Genomic DNA, 15,951 nt, shown 5'->3' with positions numbered 1-15,951 from the left:
ACGTTATGATTTAACATAGTTTCCTCCTCCCCACCCCACAGAGTTCCCAGTTGTCTTGAAAGCACCATAAAGCAATGATTGATGTATTTAAAAGGGCAGTGGCCATGCTGACAGCGATCCACAATCCACAACCTGTTTTTCAACTATTTGTTCAGTACTGCACAGTCTGTTAAATTGAATGTTCCAGAATTTAAAAACTTACTGAACACTGCCCTGTTATATTTAGTGTCCCCTCAGTACTTACAATGCACACTTGAGGAGTTGAGTGGCTCCGTTTCTATGGTAAGCTTAAAGGGGCAGCTGAACATTTGTCTCTTTTGATATTTTGTCTGAAAGTTGAGCAAAATACCACATTACTTCTTATTAGTCATACACTCCTTGTTTTATAAACATTACTAAGCATACTCATGCATTTTGATGTGTTTTTTGGTGTAATTAATGGCTGGTAAAAAAATTGAGTGGCTGGTAGATTTTTTACATTTACCTGCCACAGTGGCTGGTAGACAAAAAAGTTAGTTGTATTCCCTGGTAGCAAGGACTGAGAAGTGAGAATGAGATAGTCAGGTGTCATACATACATTCACTGTCACTCACCAATGCAGGATAGGAAGGGTATGTCGTGAAAATCACTGATGTCATGATTTGACCTCGTTTTTCCCCCAGAGTTCCAAGTTTACCACAAATGTACCGGTTCAACAGACACAATCACTGTGTCACGTTGTTTATAAGAATGATCCGACCAAGGCGCAGCGTACTTTGAGTTCCACATAATTTTTATTAATAAAGTGAAACTTAAGCAAAGACGAAACAAATAAAGAATAAACTAACCGTGACGATAATGCAGTGCTAACAGGCAACTAAACATAAACAATATCCCATAAACCACAGGTGGAAAAATGCAACTTAAGTATGATCCCCAATTAGAGACGATTACCAGCTGCCTCTAATTGGGAATCATACACAAACCCCAACATAGAAAATCAAACCTAGAACCCCACATAGAAATAATAAACAAGACTAAAACCCCTAGTCAAGCCCTGACCTACTCTACCATAGAAAATACATGTTTTCTAAGGTCAGGACGTGACACACTGTCACCATGCAATCCTTAGGCTATACATTTATGTGGTTAAAAGCAGGGCTTGAATTGAGGGGGTATGTGAGGATATAGGCCTAAACCTTGTTATTTAGGCAGGTAAAAAGCATATGCTTGTTTGCTTAGCCTTAGAAAAAAAAACAGTCTGGGTTATACAAAGTGATCATATCCACATCGATGGGACAGTAGTGGAGAGGGTAGTAAGTTTTAAGTTCCTCGGCGTACACATCAGACAAACTGAATTGGTCCACCCACACAGACAGCATCGTGAAGAAGGCGCAGCAGCGCCTCTTCAACCTCAGGAGGCTGAAGAAATTCGGCTTGTCACCAAAAGCACTCACAAACTTCTACAGATGCACAACGCATCACCGGGGGAAAACTACCTGCCCTCCAGGACACCTACACCACCCGATATCACAGGAAGGCCATAAAGATCATCAAGGACAACAACCACCCGAGCCACTGCCTGTTCACCCCGCTATCATCCAGAAGGCGAGGTCAGTACAGGTGCATCAAAGCAGGGACCGAGAGACTGAAAAACAGCTTCTATCTCAAGGCCATCAGACTGTTAAACAGCCACCACTAACATTGAGTGGCTGCTGCCAACACACTGACTCAACTCCAGCCACTTTAATAATGGGAACTGATGGGAATTGATGTAAAATATATCACTAGTCACTTTAAACAATGCTACTTAATATAATGTTTACATACCCTACATTACTCATCTCATATGTATATACTGTACTCGATACCATCTACTGCATCTTGCCTATGCCGTTCTGTACCATCACCCATTCATATATCTTTATGTACATATTTTTTATCCCTTTACACTTGTGTGTATAAGGTTGTAGTTTTGGAATTGTTGGGTTAGATTACTCGTTGGTTATTACTGCATTGTCGGAACTAGAGGCACAAGCATTTCGCTACACTCGCATTAACATCTGCTAACCATGTTTATGTGACAAATACATTTGATTTGATAAAGTGATCTAGGCTATAATAAAGATTAACTCCACAATTCATTTCTGCATAGTCTACTAGCCTATCGAAGGTCTTGCTCAGCCTCATCATTACAGGAAAAGTTTGGTTATTTAATTAAATGCTCCCTAATTTAGAATATTAGTGGTAAGCTCGGGATCGGGATGGGTCTATTCATAGACCAAACAGTTTAACGGGTACACCTTTTATTCAGGGGAATCGCATTGAATCAGGCTATTCATTTCAGTGCAGTTGCTTTATTACCCATAACTTTAACTGAAACGGAACCAAAAACATCCCAGCCTGTTTTGATCGCAGCTCATGATGAAGCCTGAACATTTCAGCAGTATGTCATTGATTTAGCTAACAATCGCCTACAGATTTGACACAAAGGAAGACATGCATTAATCTGGGTTTGACAAATAACCTGACGAGGATCCTTTGACTTTCCCCCATATTGTGTTCCCAATTAGGCGACTGATTTAGACCTGGGACACCAGGTGGGTGCAATTAATTATCAGGTAGAACTCTACACTGTCATACCGCTAAGCATGGCTAATATAATATAATCTCAAACACCCATTTTAGGGGTAATGTGAGGAGGACCTTTGGATTGCAGCCTGACATGCTATAAACAGTTTCTAGTCGGTCAACTTGTTTTTATCTGCTATTTGCTGAAATATCAGAGAATCTTGTTTCTCATGGTCTGAGAGTCTTTAAGTGCCTTTTGGCAAACTCCAAGCGGGCTGTCATGTGCCTTTTACTGAGGAGTGGCTTCCGTCTGGCCACTCTACGATAAAGGCCTGATTGGTGGAGTGCTGCAGAGATGGTTGTCCTTCTGGAAAGTTCTCCAATTACGACATAGGAACTCTGGAGCTTCATCAGAGTGACCATTGGGTTCTTGGTACCCTCCCTGACCAAGGCCCTTCTCCCCCTATTTGTCAGTTTGACCGGGTGGCCAGCTCTAGGACAACTTCTTCCATTTAAGAATGATGGAGGAAACTGTGTTCTTGGGACCTTCATTGCGACATCAAATTGGTACCCTCACCGAGATCTGTGCTTCAACACAATCCTGTCTCAAAGCTCTGCGGACAATTCCTTCGACCTCATGTCTTAGTTTTTGCTCCGACCTGCACTGTCTCCTGTGGGACCTTATATAAACAGGTGTGTGTATTTCCAAATCATGTCCAATCAATTGAATTTACCACAGGCGGACTCCAATCAAGTTGTAGAAACATCTTAAGGATGATTAATGGAAACAGGATGTATCTGAGCTCAATTTCGAGTCTCATAGCAAAGGGTCTGAATGCTTATGTAAAGAAGATATTTGTTTTTATTTTTAATAAATGTGCACACATTTCAAAAATCTGTTTTCACTTTGTCGTTATGGGGTATTGTATGTAGATTGATGGTAAAAACTATTTAATACATTTTAGAATATGTCTGTGATGTAACTAAATGTGGAAAAGTCAAGGTGTCTGAATACTTTCTCATATGCCTCCCCCATTCAATTCAGTTTGAGTGTGAATGTGTAGGCCTAGTGACAGTGGAAAAATAAACCCATATAGCTCCAGCACACAATGGAATGTAGGGGTAGTGTATTACAATGTAACATATTGATAAGATTCATACTGTTACAGTATCTAGAGTTTACAAAATAGTACAATATCTTATAGCACCACGTGTGTCACGATCGTCGTATGGAATGGACCAAGGCGCAGCGTGGTATGCGTACATTCTCTTTTAATAAATGAAACCCGAACAAAAACAACTAAATCAACGACCGAAACGTGAAGCTATACAAATAGTTCTGACAGGCAACTAAACATAGACAAGATCCCACGAAACACAAAGGGGAAATGGCTGCCTAAATATGATCCCCAATCAGAGACAACGATAAACAGCTGTCTCTGATTGGGAACCATATCAGGCCAACATAGAAATAAAAATGTACCTAGATGACCCACCCAAGTCACCATCACGCCCCAACCAACACAGAGAAAAACCAGCTTACTATGATCAGGGCGTGACAATGTGTATATTTTCATTTCAAATGTATTTAATCCATTAAATAAATAATACTAGAACATCAAATTACATTATTGTACACTAGCCTACTCCCCTATCAACACAGGAAATAATATTTTCTACGTGTTTTGGACAATACGTTATCAACTCATTATCAACAAAATGTAATTATTTTCAAATAAACCAAATTTGCCTTAACACAGTTAATCATTTCCTAACAATATCACAACTTAAATATAGCCTACTTATTCCTCAATAGAATTAAGGACATCTCTGTAATTATTTTAATCTTCTCTAACAGGTTGACTACACCGCTCACATCGTGTGCATGAGCGTTTCAAAATAAATGTAGAAATCTATATTATTCAATTATTGCACCCACACTGCTCGCGAGCGTCTGCGTTGCCAAGGGCTAAAATAGAAGTCAGTTCTATTTCTGACGCAGATCGTGCTGCAAGTCCTGCCTCTCCCATCTCCTCATTGGTTTATAGAAGCAGATACCCACATACCATCATCTCCTCATTGGTTTATAGAAGCAGGTACCCACGTGCCATCTCCTCATTGGTTATACCCACGTGGGTGACTGAAAGACGAATGAGGTTGGTGGCGGTAATACACCTAATTTATGAAAGTTGCCGATCACAATATAAAGTCAAGAGAAGATAAAGCCTGGAAGGAGGAGAGATGACTAGAAATGATTTGGTTGACCATTTTATGTGTGGTTTAATTGGCGGAGTAGAGGACCTTGTGCATTTCAGGCAAAATAACAACTCAATGTTTATATCCCAAGACAAATTAGCTAGCAACAGCAAGCTAGCTAAATAGGACAAATTAGCTAGCAAGTGCAAGCTAAATTGCCATACATGTTTAATGCTTTTAGACCTGTCCCCAAATTAATATAATTGGTTCAGAGTTTGTTTTGATATTTTAACCTGAGTGTCGTGATCGCGTTTGGTGTGGGGGGACAAAATACATTTATGCATGTTGGCGCACGATGGTGCACGCACGCAGATGGTTTGGGTTCCGAGTAAAGAAACTATCTGGGGAAGTCACTCGCAAAAATTGCATTTGCAACTTGTAAAAAAACAAACGTCTGTGTCGCCGCGGAGCTGAATGTCTGTGTCGCCGCCGAGCTCTCAAATACTGTGCCCGTCTCTCACTCTTTGAACGAACACTGTTATTCGTATTCCTTGGGATGTCCGTACACTGAACCCTAAACTATAACCCTTACCTAACACTAAACGTAACCCTTACCATAACCATTTTACATTTCTACTTGATTGAGGTAGGGATATCCCAAGGATCCCAAAAAGCACAGACCCTCTGGGAAAGCCTATGAATTCCTCTATTCGACTGAAAGCCACAGACACAAATCTTATTGGTTGTCTGATGTAGGCTACTGGAAACAACAGTCTGTGATTGGCTAACAACATTTAGATCTGTATACAGCTAGATAAGATAATGAGGTGTTGAGGGAAAGACAGATTACCTATAAATTGGACAAAATATTTTCTAGGCAATTAGCGCTAACAGGAAATACACAAGCCGTAGGCTACACTATAGCGCAAGGTGGCTACATCGTAATGTCGGCTTGCACAGAAAAAAACGGTACATTTCTAACATTTATGGTTGAGATTTAATTAATATAAAATATGCAACTTATGACTTTCATTAACACACAGGCGTCAAGCAGATGTTAGTAATGCATTGGTATGACGACATCAATTAAATGTATTTATAAAGCCCTTTTTACATCAGCCGATGTCACAAAGTGCGATACAGAAACCCAGCCTAAAACCCCAAACAGCATGCAATGTAGATGTAGAAGCACAGTGGCTAGGAAAAATGTCCTAGAAAGGCAGGAACCTAAGAAGAAACCTAGAGTGGAACCAGGCTCTGAGGGGTGGCCAGTCCTCTTCTGGCTGTGCCGGGTGGAGATAATAACAGTACATGGCCAAGATGTTCAAATGTTTATACAAATAATAATAATCACAGTGGTTGTAGAGGGTGCAACAGGTCAGCACCTCAGGAGTAAATGTCAGTTGGCTTTTCATAGCCGACTACTCAGAGTTAGAGACAACAGGTGCGAGAGAGAGAGAGAGAGAGAGAGAGAGAGAGAGAGAGACAACAGGTGCGAGAGAGAGAGAGAGAGAGAGAGAGAGAGATGAAAACAGCAGGTCTGGGACAAGGTAGCACATCTGGTGAACAGGTCAGGGTTCCACAGCTGCAGGCAGAACAGTTGAAACTGGAGCAGCGCCACCACCAGGTGGACTAGGGACAGCAAGGAGTCATCAGGCCAGGTAGTCCTGAGGCATGGTCCTAGGGCTCAGGTTCTCCGAGAGAGAGAAAGAAAGAAATAAAGGAAGAGAGAAAAAGAGAAAATTAGAGAGAGCATACCTAAAATTCACACAGCACACCGGATAAGACAGGAGAAATACTCCAGATATAACAGACTGACCCTAGCCCCCCGACAAAAACTATTGCAGAATAAAAACTGTAGGCTGAGACAGGAGTGGTCAGGAGACACTGTGGCCCCGTCCGACGATACCCCCGGACAGGGCCAACCAGGCAGGATATAACCCCACCCAATTATAACCCCCACCCCCTCACACCACTAGAGGAATATCTTCAAACCACCAACTTTAGGCCGAGTATAGCCCACTAAGATCTCCCCCACGGCACAAACTCAAGGGGGGCGCCAACCCGGACAGGAAGATCACGTCAGTGACTCAACCCACTCAAGTGACGCACCCCTCCTAGGGACGGCATGGAAGAGCACCAGTAAGCCAGTGACTCAGCCCCCGTAATAAGGTTAGAGTTAGAGAATCCCAGTGGAGAGAGGGGAACCGGCCAGGCAGAGACAGCAAGGGTGGTTCGTCGCTCCAGTGCCTTTCCATTCACCTTCACACCCCTGGACCAGACTACACTCAATCATAGGACCTACTGAAGAGATGAGTCCAATAAAGACTTAAAGGTTGAGACCGAGTCTGCGTCTCTCAAATGGATAGGCTGACCATTCCATAGAAATTGAGCTCTATTGGTACACATCCAGTGGATAAGGAGCCGTTTATTATGTTCAACATAGGAGGGCCAAGCACAGGAAGCAGCTCTTTCAGTAGTTTAGTTGGAATTAGGGTCCAGTGTGCAGCTTGAAGGTTTAGAGGCCATGACTATTTTCATCAATGTGTCAAGAGATATAGTATTAAAAAACTTGTGTCTCCCTTGATCCAAAGTCCTGGCAGTGTTGTGCAGACTCAGGACAACTGAGCTTTGTAAAAATACGCAGATTTAAAGAGGAGTCCGTAATTTGCTTTCTAATGATCATTATCTTTTCGTCAAAAAGTTCATGAATTTATCACTGCTGAAGTGAAAGCCATCCTCTCTTGGGGAATGCTGGTTTTTAATTAGCTTTGCGACAGTATCATAAATAAATGTTGGATTGTTTTTATTCTCCTCAATTAAGTTGGAAAAATAGGATGATCAAGCAGCAGTGAGGGCTCTTCGATACTGCACGGTACCATCTTTCCAAGCTAATCGCAAGACTTCCAGTTTGGTGTAGCGCAATTTCCGTTCCAATTTTCTGGAAGCTTGCTTCAGGGCTCAGGTATTTTATGTATACCAGGGAGCTAGTTTTTTTTTTTTTTTTTTTTTTTTTTAACCCATTTTTCTCCCCAATTTCGTGGTATCCAATTGTTTTTAGTAGCTACTATCTTGTCTCATCGCTACAACTCCCGTACGTGCTTGGGAGAGACGAAGGTTGAAAGTCATGCGTCCTCCGATACACAACCCAACCAAGCCGCACTGCTTCTTAACACAGCGCGCATCCAACCCGGAAGCCAGCCGCACCAATGTGTTGGAGGAAACACCGTGCACCTGGCAACCTTGGTTAGCGCGCACTGCGCCGGGCCCGACACAGGAGTCGCTGGAGCGCGATGAGACAAGGCCAATTGTGCGTCGCCCCACAACCTCCCGGTCGCGGCCGGTTACGACAGAGCCTGGGCGCGAACCCAGAGTCTTTGATGGCACAGCTGGCGCTGCAGTACAGCGCCCTTAACCACTGCACCACCCGGGAGGCAGGGAGCTAGTTTCTTATGATATGTTTTTTGTTTTTAGGGGTGCGACTGCATCTAGGTTATTACGCAAGGTTAAATTTAGTTCCTCAGTTAGATGGTTAAACAATTTTTGTACTCTGAAGTCCTTGGGTAGGTGGACGGGGTCTGGAAGGGCATCTAGAAATCTTTGGTTTGTCCGAGAATGTATAGCACGGCTTTTGATGATCCTTGGTTGGGGTCTGAACAGATTATTTGTTGCGATTGCAAACATAATAAATGGTGGTCCGATAGTCCAGGATTATGAGGAAAAAGATCCACAATATTTATTCCAAGAGACAAAACTATATCCAGAGTATGACTGTGATAGTGAGTAGGTCCGGAGACATGTTGGACAAAACCCACTGAGTCGATCATGGCTCCGAAAGCCTTTTGGAGTGGGCCTGTGGACTTTTCCATGTGAATATATATATTTTTAAATATATTATCTGCCATGACTACAAGGTCCGATAGGATCTCAGTGACGAACGCTGTGTACGGCCCAGGAGCCCTGTAAACAGTAGCTATAAAAAGTGATTGAGTAGGCTGCATAGATTTTGTCAAAATACAAAAAGTATTTTTTGGGGGGGAAAATTAAAATTTGGTTTCGTAAATGTTAGCAACACCGTTGCCTTTGCGGGATACACAGGGGATATGGTCACTAGTGTAACCAGGAGGAGAGGCCTCATTTAACACAGCAAATTCATCAGGCTTAAGCCATGTTTCAGTCAGGCCAATCACATCAAGATTATGATCAGTGATTAGTTTATTGACTATAACTGCCTTGGAAGTGAGGGATCTAACATTAAGTAGCCCCATTTTGAGATGTGAGATATCACAATCTTTTTCAATAATGACAGGAATGGAGGTCTTTATTCCAGTGAGATTGCTAAAGCGAATACCGCTATGTTTAGTTTTGCCCAACCTAGATTGAGGCACAGACAAGGTCTCAATGGGGATAGCTGAGCAGACTCCACTAAACTGGCAGGCTGGCTAACAGCCTGCTGCCTGGCCTGCACCCTATCTCATTGTGGAGCTAGGGGAGTTAGAGCCCTGTCTATGTTCGTAGATAAGATGAGAGCACCCCTCCAGCTAGGATGGAGTCCGTCACTCCTCAACAGGCCAGGCTTGGTCCTGTTTGTGGGTGAGTCCCAGAAAGAGGGCCAATTATCAACAAATTCTATCTTTGGGAAAAAACAAAAACAAAAAAAAAACGTTTTCAACCAGCGATTGAGTTGTGAGACTGCTGTAGAGCTCATCACTCCCCCTAACTGGGAGGGGGCCAGAGACAATTAATCAATGCTGACACATCTTTCTAGCTGATTTACACGCTAAAGCTATTTTGCGCTTGGTGACGACCTTTGACTGTTTCATCCTGACATCATTGGTGCTGACGTGGATAACAATATCCCTATATCCTCTACACTCTTCGGTTTTAGCCTTAGCCAGCACCATCTTCAGATTAGCTTTAACGTCAGTAGTCCTGCCCCTGGTAAACAGTGTTTGATCGCGGGATGCTTATTTTTAAGTCTAATACTGCGGGTAATGGAGTTGCCAGTGACTAGGGTTTTTAATTTGTCAGAGCTAATGGTGGGAAGCTTCGGCGTCTCAGGCTTGGTATGGGAAGAACCGGTTGAAAGGTTTCAGTCAGCTGAATGAGCGACGCAGGTTAAGCATTCCTACAGCATTATCTTCCAGAAGCCATGAGAAAATTGTCTGGCTGCAGGGAGTGTGCAAGGGCATTTATACTACTTTCTATACTTATTGGTGGCACAAACACGGTTTCATCCTTTCCTACACTTAAATGACCCTTGCCTAACAATTGCGTCTGAAGCTGGGCTTGCAGCACGGCTATCCTCACCATAAGGCGACCGTTCTCCTGTATATTATGAGTACAGCGACTGCAATTAGAAGGCATAATATTAATGTTACTACTTAGCGTCGGCTGGTGGAGGTCCTGTAGAACCATGTCCAGATAAAGCGTCCGCGGTGAAAAAGTGGAATGAAAAAAGTTGAGCGAGGGAAATATTTTAAATATAAACGGTAATTAATTAAAAAACGTAAAGTTGGTAGGTAGCAAAGTAACGTTAGCAACAAACCGCACAGCATCAAATAAACAAGTCCACAAGTTGTGACCGGAAAATGTGAGTTATATGTTCAATGGTAGGCGACAGCACCACGGTGGTACTGTTGCCTAGGTTTATTGACACACAGGCGTCACGGCGTTGGGATCATTTCATGTCAGTCAGATGTTCAATGATAACCGACAGCCACACGGTGGTACCGTTGCCTTGGCAGAATGTAAGGCCTTTATCACCCCCCATACGTGTATGTTGAGAGAGCATACCTCCACAATTGGTTGTGTCCGTGAGTGAGAGGGGAGAGCTTTTTACAGGTTGTATTAACTTATCATTAAGAGCAAGTGGAAATTTTAAAATGAAGTTAATGGAACTCATTAATGTGCTTCTGTTATGGGGAAAAGTACTCAATGAAACTGACAATTAAATGTGGAAAATAATACATTTGCATCAGTTGGCCATCAAGTAGCCTATTTATTTATATGCCATTGTAGGCTACCATTTGATATAATACATATGTTGACGTTGAAATTAGTGTCATTGGAGTCATTGCAAATCAATATGTGCCACTTGTGTAACCTACCTGGAGCTGGCAAACGGATTTAATAAATAGCCTATAACTTCAGTTTATTGTTGTTGTAGCCTTGTGCTAATAGCCATGTTTAGTTAATTAAATTGGAAGTTATCAAAGCTTTTTGGCAATTGCCGATCAGTTGTTAGAACTCATTAGATTGATGGTAACAGTCAGTCAGATTAGACTAAGTAAACACTGGCTGTTCTTGACAAGCATATTCAGTTCATATACATATTATTTATATTTTATTCAGTGATTGAAATTACGACCCCATCCTCAGTAGCCTATTCCAGCAGGATATTGGGAAACACAAGCACTTCTTACCTCAAAATCACCAAACTATTCATGTTGAATAAATTAGTCTGTTAATTTGAACTAAGCAAGCTGCTAAATCGTTCAATTTACATCTTGCCTACATTTTGCCTAGGCTACTGTTGACTATCTGAAAAAAATGTAGGCCTATCAGGGGCTACAGGCTACCTGCATCTACACTATATACAGTGCATTCTGAAAATATTCAGACATCTTCCCTTTTTCCACATTTTGTTACATTACAGCCTTATTCTAAAATCGATTAAAAAAAAAGACAAATTCTCATCAATCTACACACAATACCTCATAATGACAAAGCAAAACAGGTTTAGACATTTTTGCTAATTTATTAAAAGTGAAAAACAGATACTTTATTTACATACAGTACCAGTCAAAAGTTAGGACACACCTACTCATTCAAGGGTTTTTCTTTATTTTTACTATTGTCTACATTGTCAAATAATTGTGAAGACATCACAACTACGAAATAGCCCATATGGAATCATATATTAACCAAAACAAAGTGTTGAACAAATCAAAATATATTTTATATTTGAGATTCTTCAAAGTAGCCACCCTTGGCCTTGATGACAGCTTTACACATGCTAGGCATTCTCTCAACCAGCTTCCTGAGGTAGTCTGTAAAGTGTGGTTCAACTACAGTTGATGTCGTAAGTTTACATACACCCAAGCCAAATATATTTAAACTCAGTTTTTCACAATTGCTGACATTTAATCCTAGTAAAAATTCCATGTCTTAGGTCAGTTAGGATAACCACTTTATTTTAAGAATGTGAAGTGTCAGAATAATAGTAGAGAGAATGGAATATTTCAGCTTTTATTTCTTTCATCACATTCCCAGGCCGTCAATCAAATCAATCAAAGTTATTTATAAAGCCCTTCTTACATCAGCGGATGTCACAAAGTGCTGTACAGAAACCCAGCCTAATACCCCAAATAGCAAGCAATGCGGGTGTAGAAGCACGGCTTTATGCCACCAGGGCCCACCGGTGTAAGTGATAAACTGCTTACTGACTTTACACTGTAACGTTACTGTATGATTATAGCAGGTTTACTAACGCATTAATTCTATTAGCTATGTTGACTTTACTTGTGTAGGCTGTGTGTAGCGGTTATGATGTGGTTTGGAAAGGTTTTTTCACCTGGTCACATACAGCTGAAGTGTTGTGCATTGAAGTCCATAAGCTAAGGTAAAAGGTGAGAAGAGGGGAGCGCATAGAAGGTATACAACTTGGCTGCTATGAAAGTGAACTGTGTTTTCTCGTGATCAGGGGTGTATTCATTCCGCCGATTCTGTTGAAAAACGTTTCTTCAACGGAAGCAAACAGAACGAAACGGGGATAAACATACTTTACCTGAATTTGTCCAACAGAAACTCTCATTTGTAACTGTTGGACTAATGATTACACCCTAAATCAGCTAGATGCAGGCAAGAGTGTGCAAGGTACTATTGAATGTTACACTGACCTGAGTGCACCTACAGTATGTTGTAAACTTTCATTCATAGGCAAGGTTGTCGCAAACTCACGATGGGTATAGAGAAAATTTGAGTATCATGTAGGCTTAAACCGATCGGTGTTACATTGAACTGGGTGAATGGAATATGAATGACAGTCATCCAATATGCTGTAATAGAAACAAAGTGAAAAATAAAAAAATAAAACGCCCTACCTCATCTTAAACGACACTAACCGCCACTGGTTCCAGTGAAGGGAAATCTTAATTCTACAGCATGCGTGACATTCTAAATGATTCTGTTCTTCCAACTTTGTGGCAACCGTTTGGAGAAAGCAATTTCCTGTTTGAGCATGACAATGCCCCCCGTGCACAAAGCGAGGTCCATACAGAAATGGTTTGTCGAGATCGGTGGGGAAGAACTTGACTAGCCTTCACAGAGCCCTGACCGCAACTCAATCAAGCACCTTTGGGATGAATTGGAACGCCGACTGCGAGCCAGGCTTAATAGCCCAACATCAGTGCTCGACCTCACTAATGCACTTGTGGCTGAATGGAAGCAAGTCCCTGCAGTAATGTTCCAACATCTAGTTGAAAGCCTTCCTAGAAGAGTGGTTATAGCAGCAAAGGGGGACCAAATCCATATTAATGCCTATGATTTTGGAATGAGATGTTCGAGAGCAGGTGTCCACATACACTATGTGACCAAAAGTATCTAAGCAAACCATGGCAAAGTTGAATTACAATCATAAACCCAGATTTTAGTATGCAATATCAGACCGTATACAATGGGTATGACAAAATACTTTTACATTGGTAACCAGTTTAAAATAGCAATAAGGCACAATAGGCTAATAACTTCAATGCAAAGCATTAGGGAATAGACAAGCCTGTAATACTGTTTTAATAATGCCAGAAGACAGAATCATAGATAGGTATTCAATTTGGGTTGGTGGTATATGGCCAATATACCACAGCTAACAGCTGTATACAGGCACTCCTTAAGAAAAGCCCGTAGCACCATAACCCCTCGTGCCTTATTGCTTAATCATAGCAGATGTTGATTTAACTAGTTTGACTGCTATGATTAAGCAATAAGGCACGAGGGGTTATGGTGCTACGGGCGAGTTTATTAAATGCAAATGATTGTTTCTCTTTGCAACATATTCAAATTCGTTTAAGTCATGTCATAGTTCGCAATAATAATTATTTTGATAAACCACATTTTGATTTTAACTGAGTTACAAGTTACGTCGATACTCATTCATGACAATCGCAGAATGTAATTACAATACACTTAGGTGTTTTGTAACTGTCTATTTCCATTCATCAAATTGCGGGTGCACAGTACACCGTCGGGGTTACAATGTTGAAATTATTTTGTGAGTGAACAAATATATTCGAAAACGCCTTAGTTAAGTGATTGTTTGACAATTAGATGAAAACATCATGACTGGTTGTGTTTCTGCCACATTAAAAGGCCTTAGCCTTCCCTAAAGTAAATTTAATTAAATCGCCAAATTTATATAGGCCTAGCCTAAATTAGCTTACTCCTGTCTATAGAGAAATAAATACAAGTATAACAAATAGGCTACTACACCAGAAAGCATGATTTGGCCACAGACTGTTCTGGATTGTTTTTAAATCGCATACCCTACTGTCGGAAGGGCCATGTGAAGCTGACCCAGCCAGGCATATTTCAATATTTAAAAATACGTTCTCTGAAAAAATGTTTGGAAAGCCAATGGTGACAATAGTCTTAATAGTAATCAATATTCTTAACTTAATTGAGCGAACAGTAACCTATTTTATTGGCACCCGCGGAGAACATCGGCTTTATCCTCCAGAATATGCTACCCTGTAATTTTTGTGGTATTAAATATGGGGCGGAGCAATAAGTAGACCAGAGTAGGCCCGATCAGAAAAAAATGACCACTCACACTCCCTCATTTGATTGGTCGACTAGGCGGGCCTTCTGACTTCGTGACTATGGTAACTAGTGACGACTTCTTCTGGCATGGTTTTTATAACTAACCCGACAGACCAGGGCCTGTCGTTGCCAATTGGAGGCAATTGAGCAGAGCCAGAAACGAGCTAGTGAAATCCTATTGGCTCGTTCTAGCATTTATTTATATATTTCCGCCAGGGAACGCCCAGTCTGAAGCGCGCGTGTGCAATAACTCAATTCGCCCTTGCACTCCTAAACAATGCTACTTAAAAAAAAAAAATTGGGCCAAGGCTAAAGTCTACAAAACGCAGTCCGCTCTGTTTGTTAGAGATTCTTGTAAATGTTTAATCGGTGAGCAAATTTGCAGAATTTCGGCCAAAATTAATCTAGCTCAATCTTCTCCCACTGCCATAAACTGCGGTTCCTCTCATCACCATATTTTGTAGCGAGTGTTAAACGCTACCAGATGCGTCACATTTATACATCCGGTGAAATATCGGGCTCATTGTTCTATTTGTGTGTGAACGCACTCTACAACATTACCTATTGCGGCAGTAGTTGCGGCGTGCACTGCTTTGTTGTGGGGAACTCGAGCATGCAGTTGCAGCCTCCAAACGGTTCCAGGCTATAGGGAGGAAGCCAATCAATGGGCAAATACTTTTTTATACGCATGATAGAACCCAATCTAGTATTTAGCAAGACGCAGAGAGCTCCCAACTGCATTCTTGTCTGTTATTACTGAAAAAGCCTAAACATCTCCCGTTGGATGAGAACATGGTTTACGCGGAATTACAGTCTCTTAACAGGCCACATCGCCATTGCTTCCAAAGGATTTTGACAAGCTTCTGTTACAACCAGCAAAGCTGTTTCTAGCTCTGAGGTGTGTGTGCTTCCCCCCCGATGCATTTTATCATGGATTATGAAGAGCATAGTCGGTCAGTAACTGATTTAATTCTGCATGTGTTATAGGAAGCACAATACACGTTGCCTTGTTTTGTTTGACGCCATTTGCTAACTTTAGGTTGTTAGCTAACTAACTAGCATTAGTAGCTACAGTAATGTTATTGTTAGCTACTAATCAAATGTGTTTATATAGCCCTTCTTACATCAGCTGGTTTATCAAAGTGCTGTACAGAAACCCAGCCTAAAACCCCAAACAGCAAGCAATGCAGGTGTAGAAGCACGGTGGCTAGGAACAACTCCCTAGAAAGGTCCAAACCTAGGATGACACCTAGAAATGAACCAGGCTATAAGTGGTGGCCAGTCCTCTTCTGGCTGTGCCGGGTGGAGATTATAACAGAACATGGCCAAGATGTTCAAATGTTCATAAATGACCAGCATGGTCAAGTAATAATAATCACAGTAACG

The sequence above is a fragment of the Oncorhynchus clarkii genome, chromosome 21 (assembly GCF_045791955.1).
Source record: "Oncorhynchus clarkii lewisi isolate Uvic-CL-2024 chromosome 21, UVic_Ocla_1.0, whole genome shotgun sequence".
NCBI lineage: Eukaryota > Metazoa > Chordata > Actinopteri > Salmoniformes > Salmonidae > Oncorhynchus > Oncorhynchus clarkii.
The sequence above is the reverse complement of the archived record's forward strand: the minus strand, read 5'-3'. Positions refer to the sequence as shown.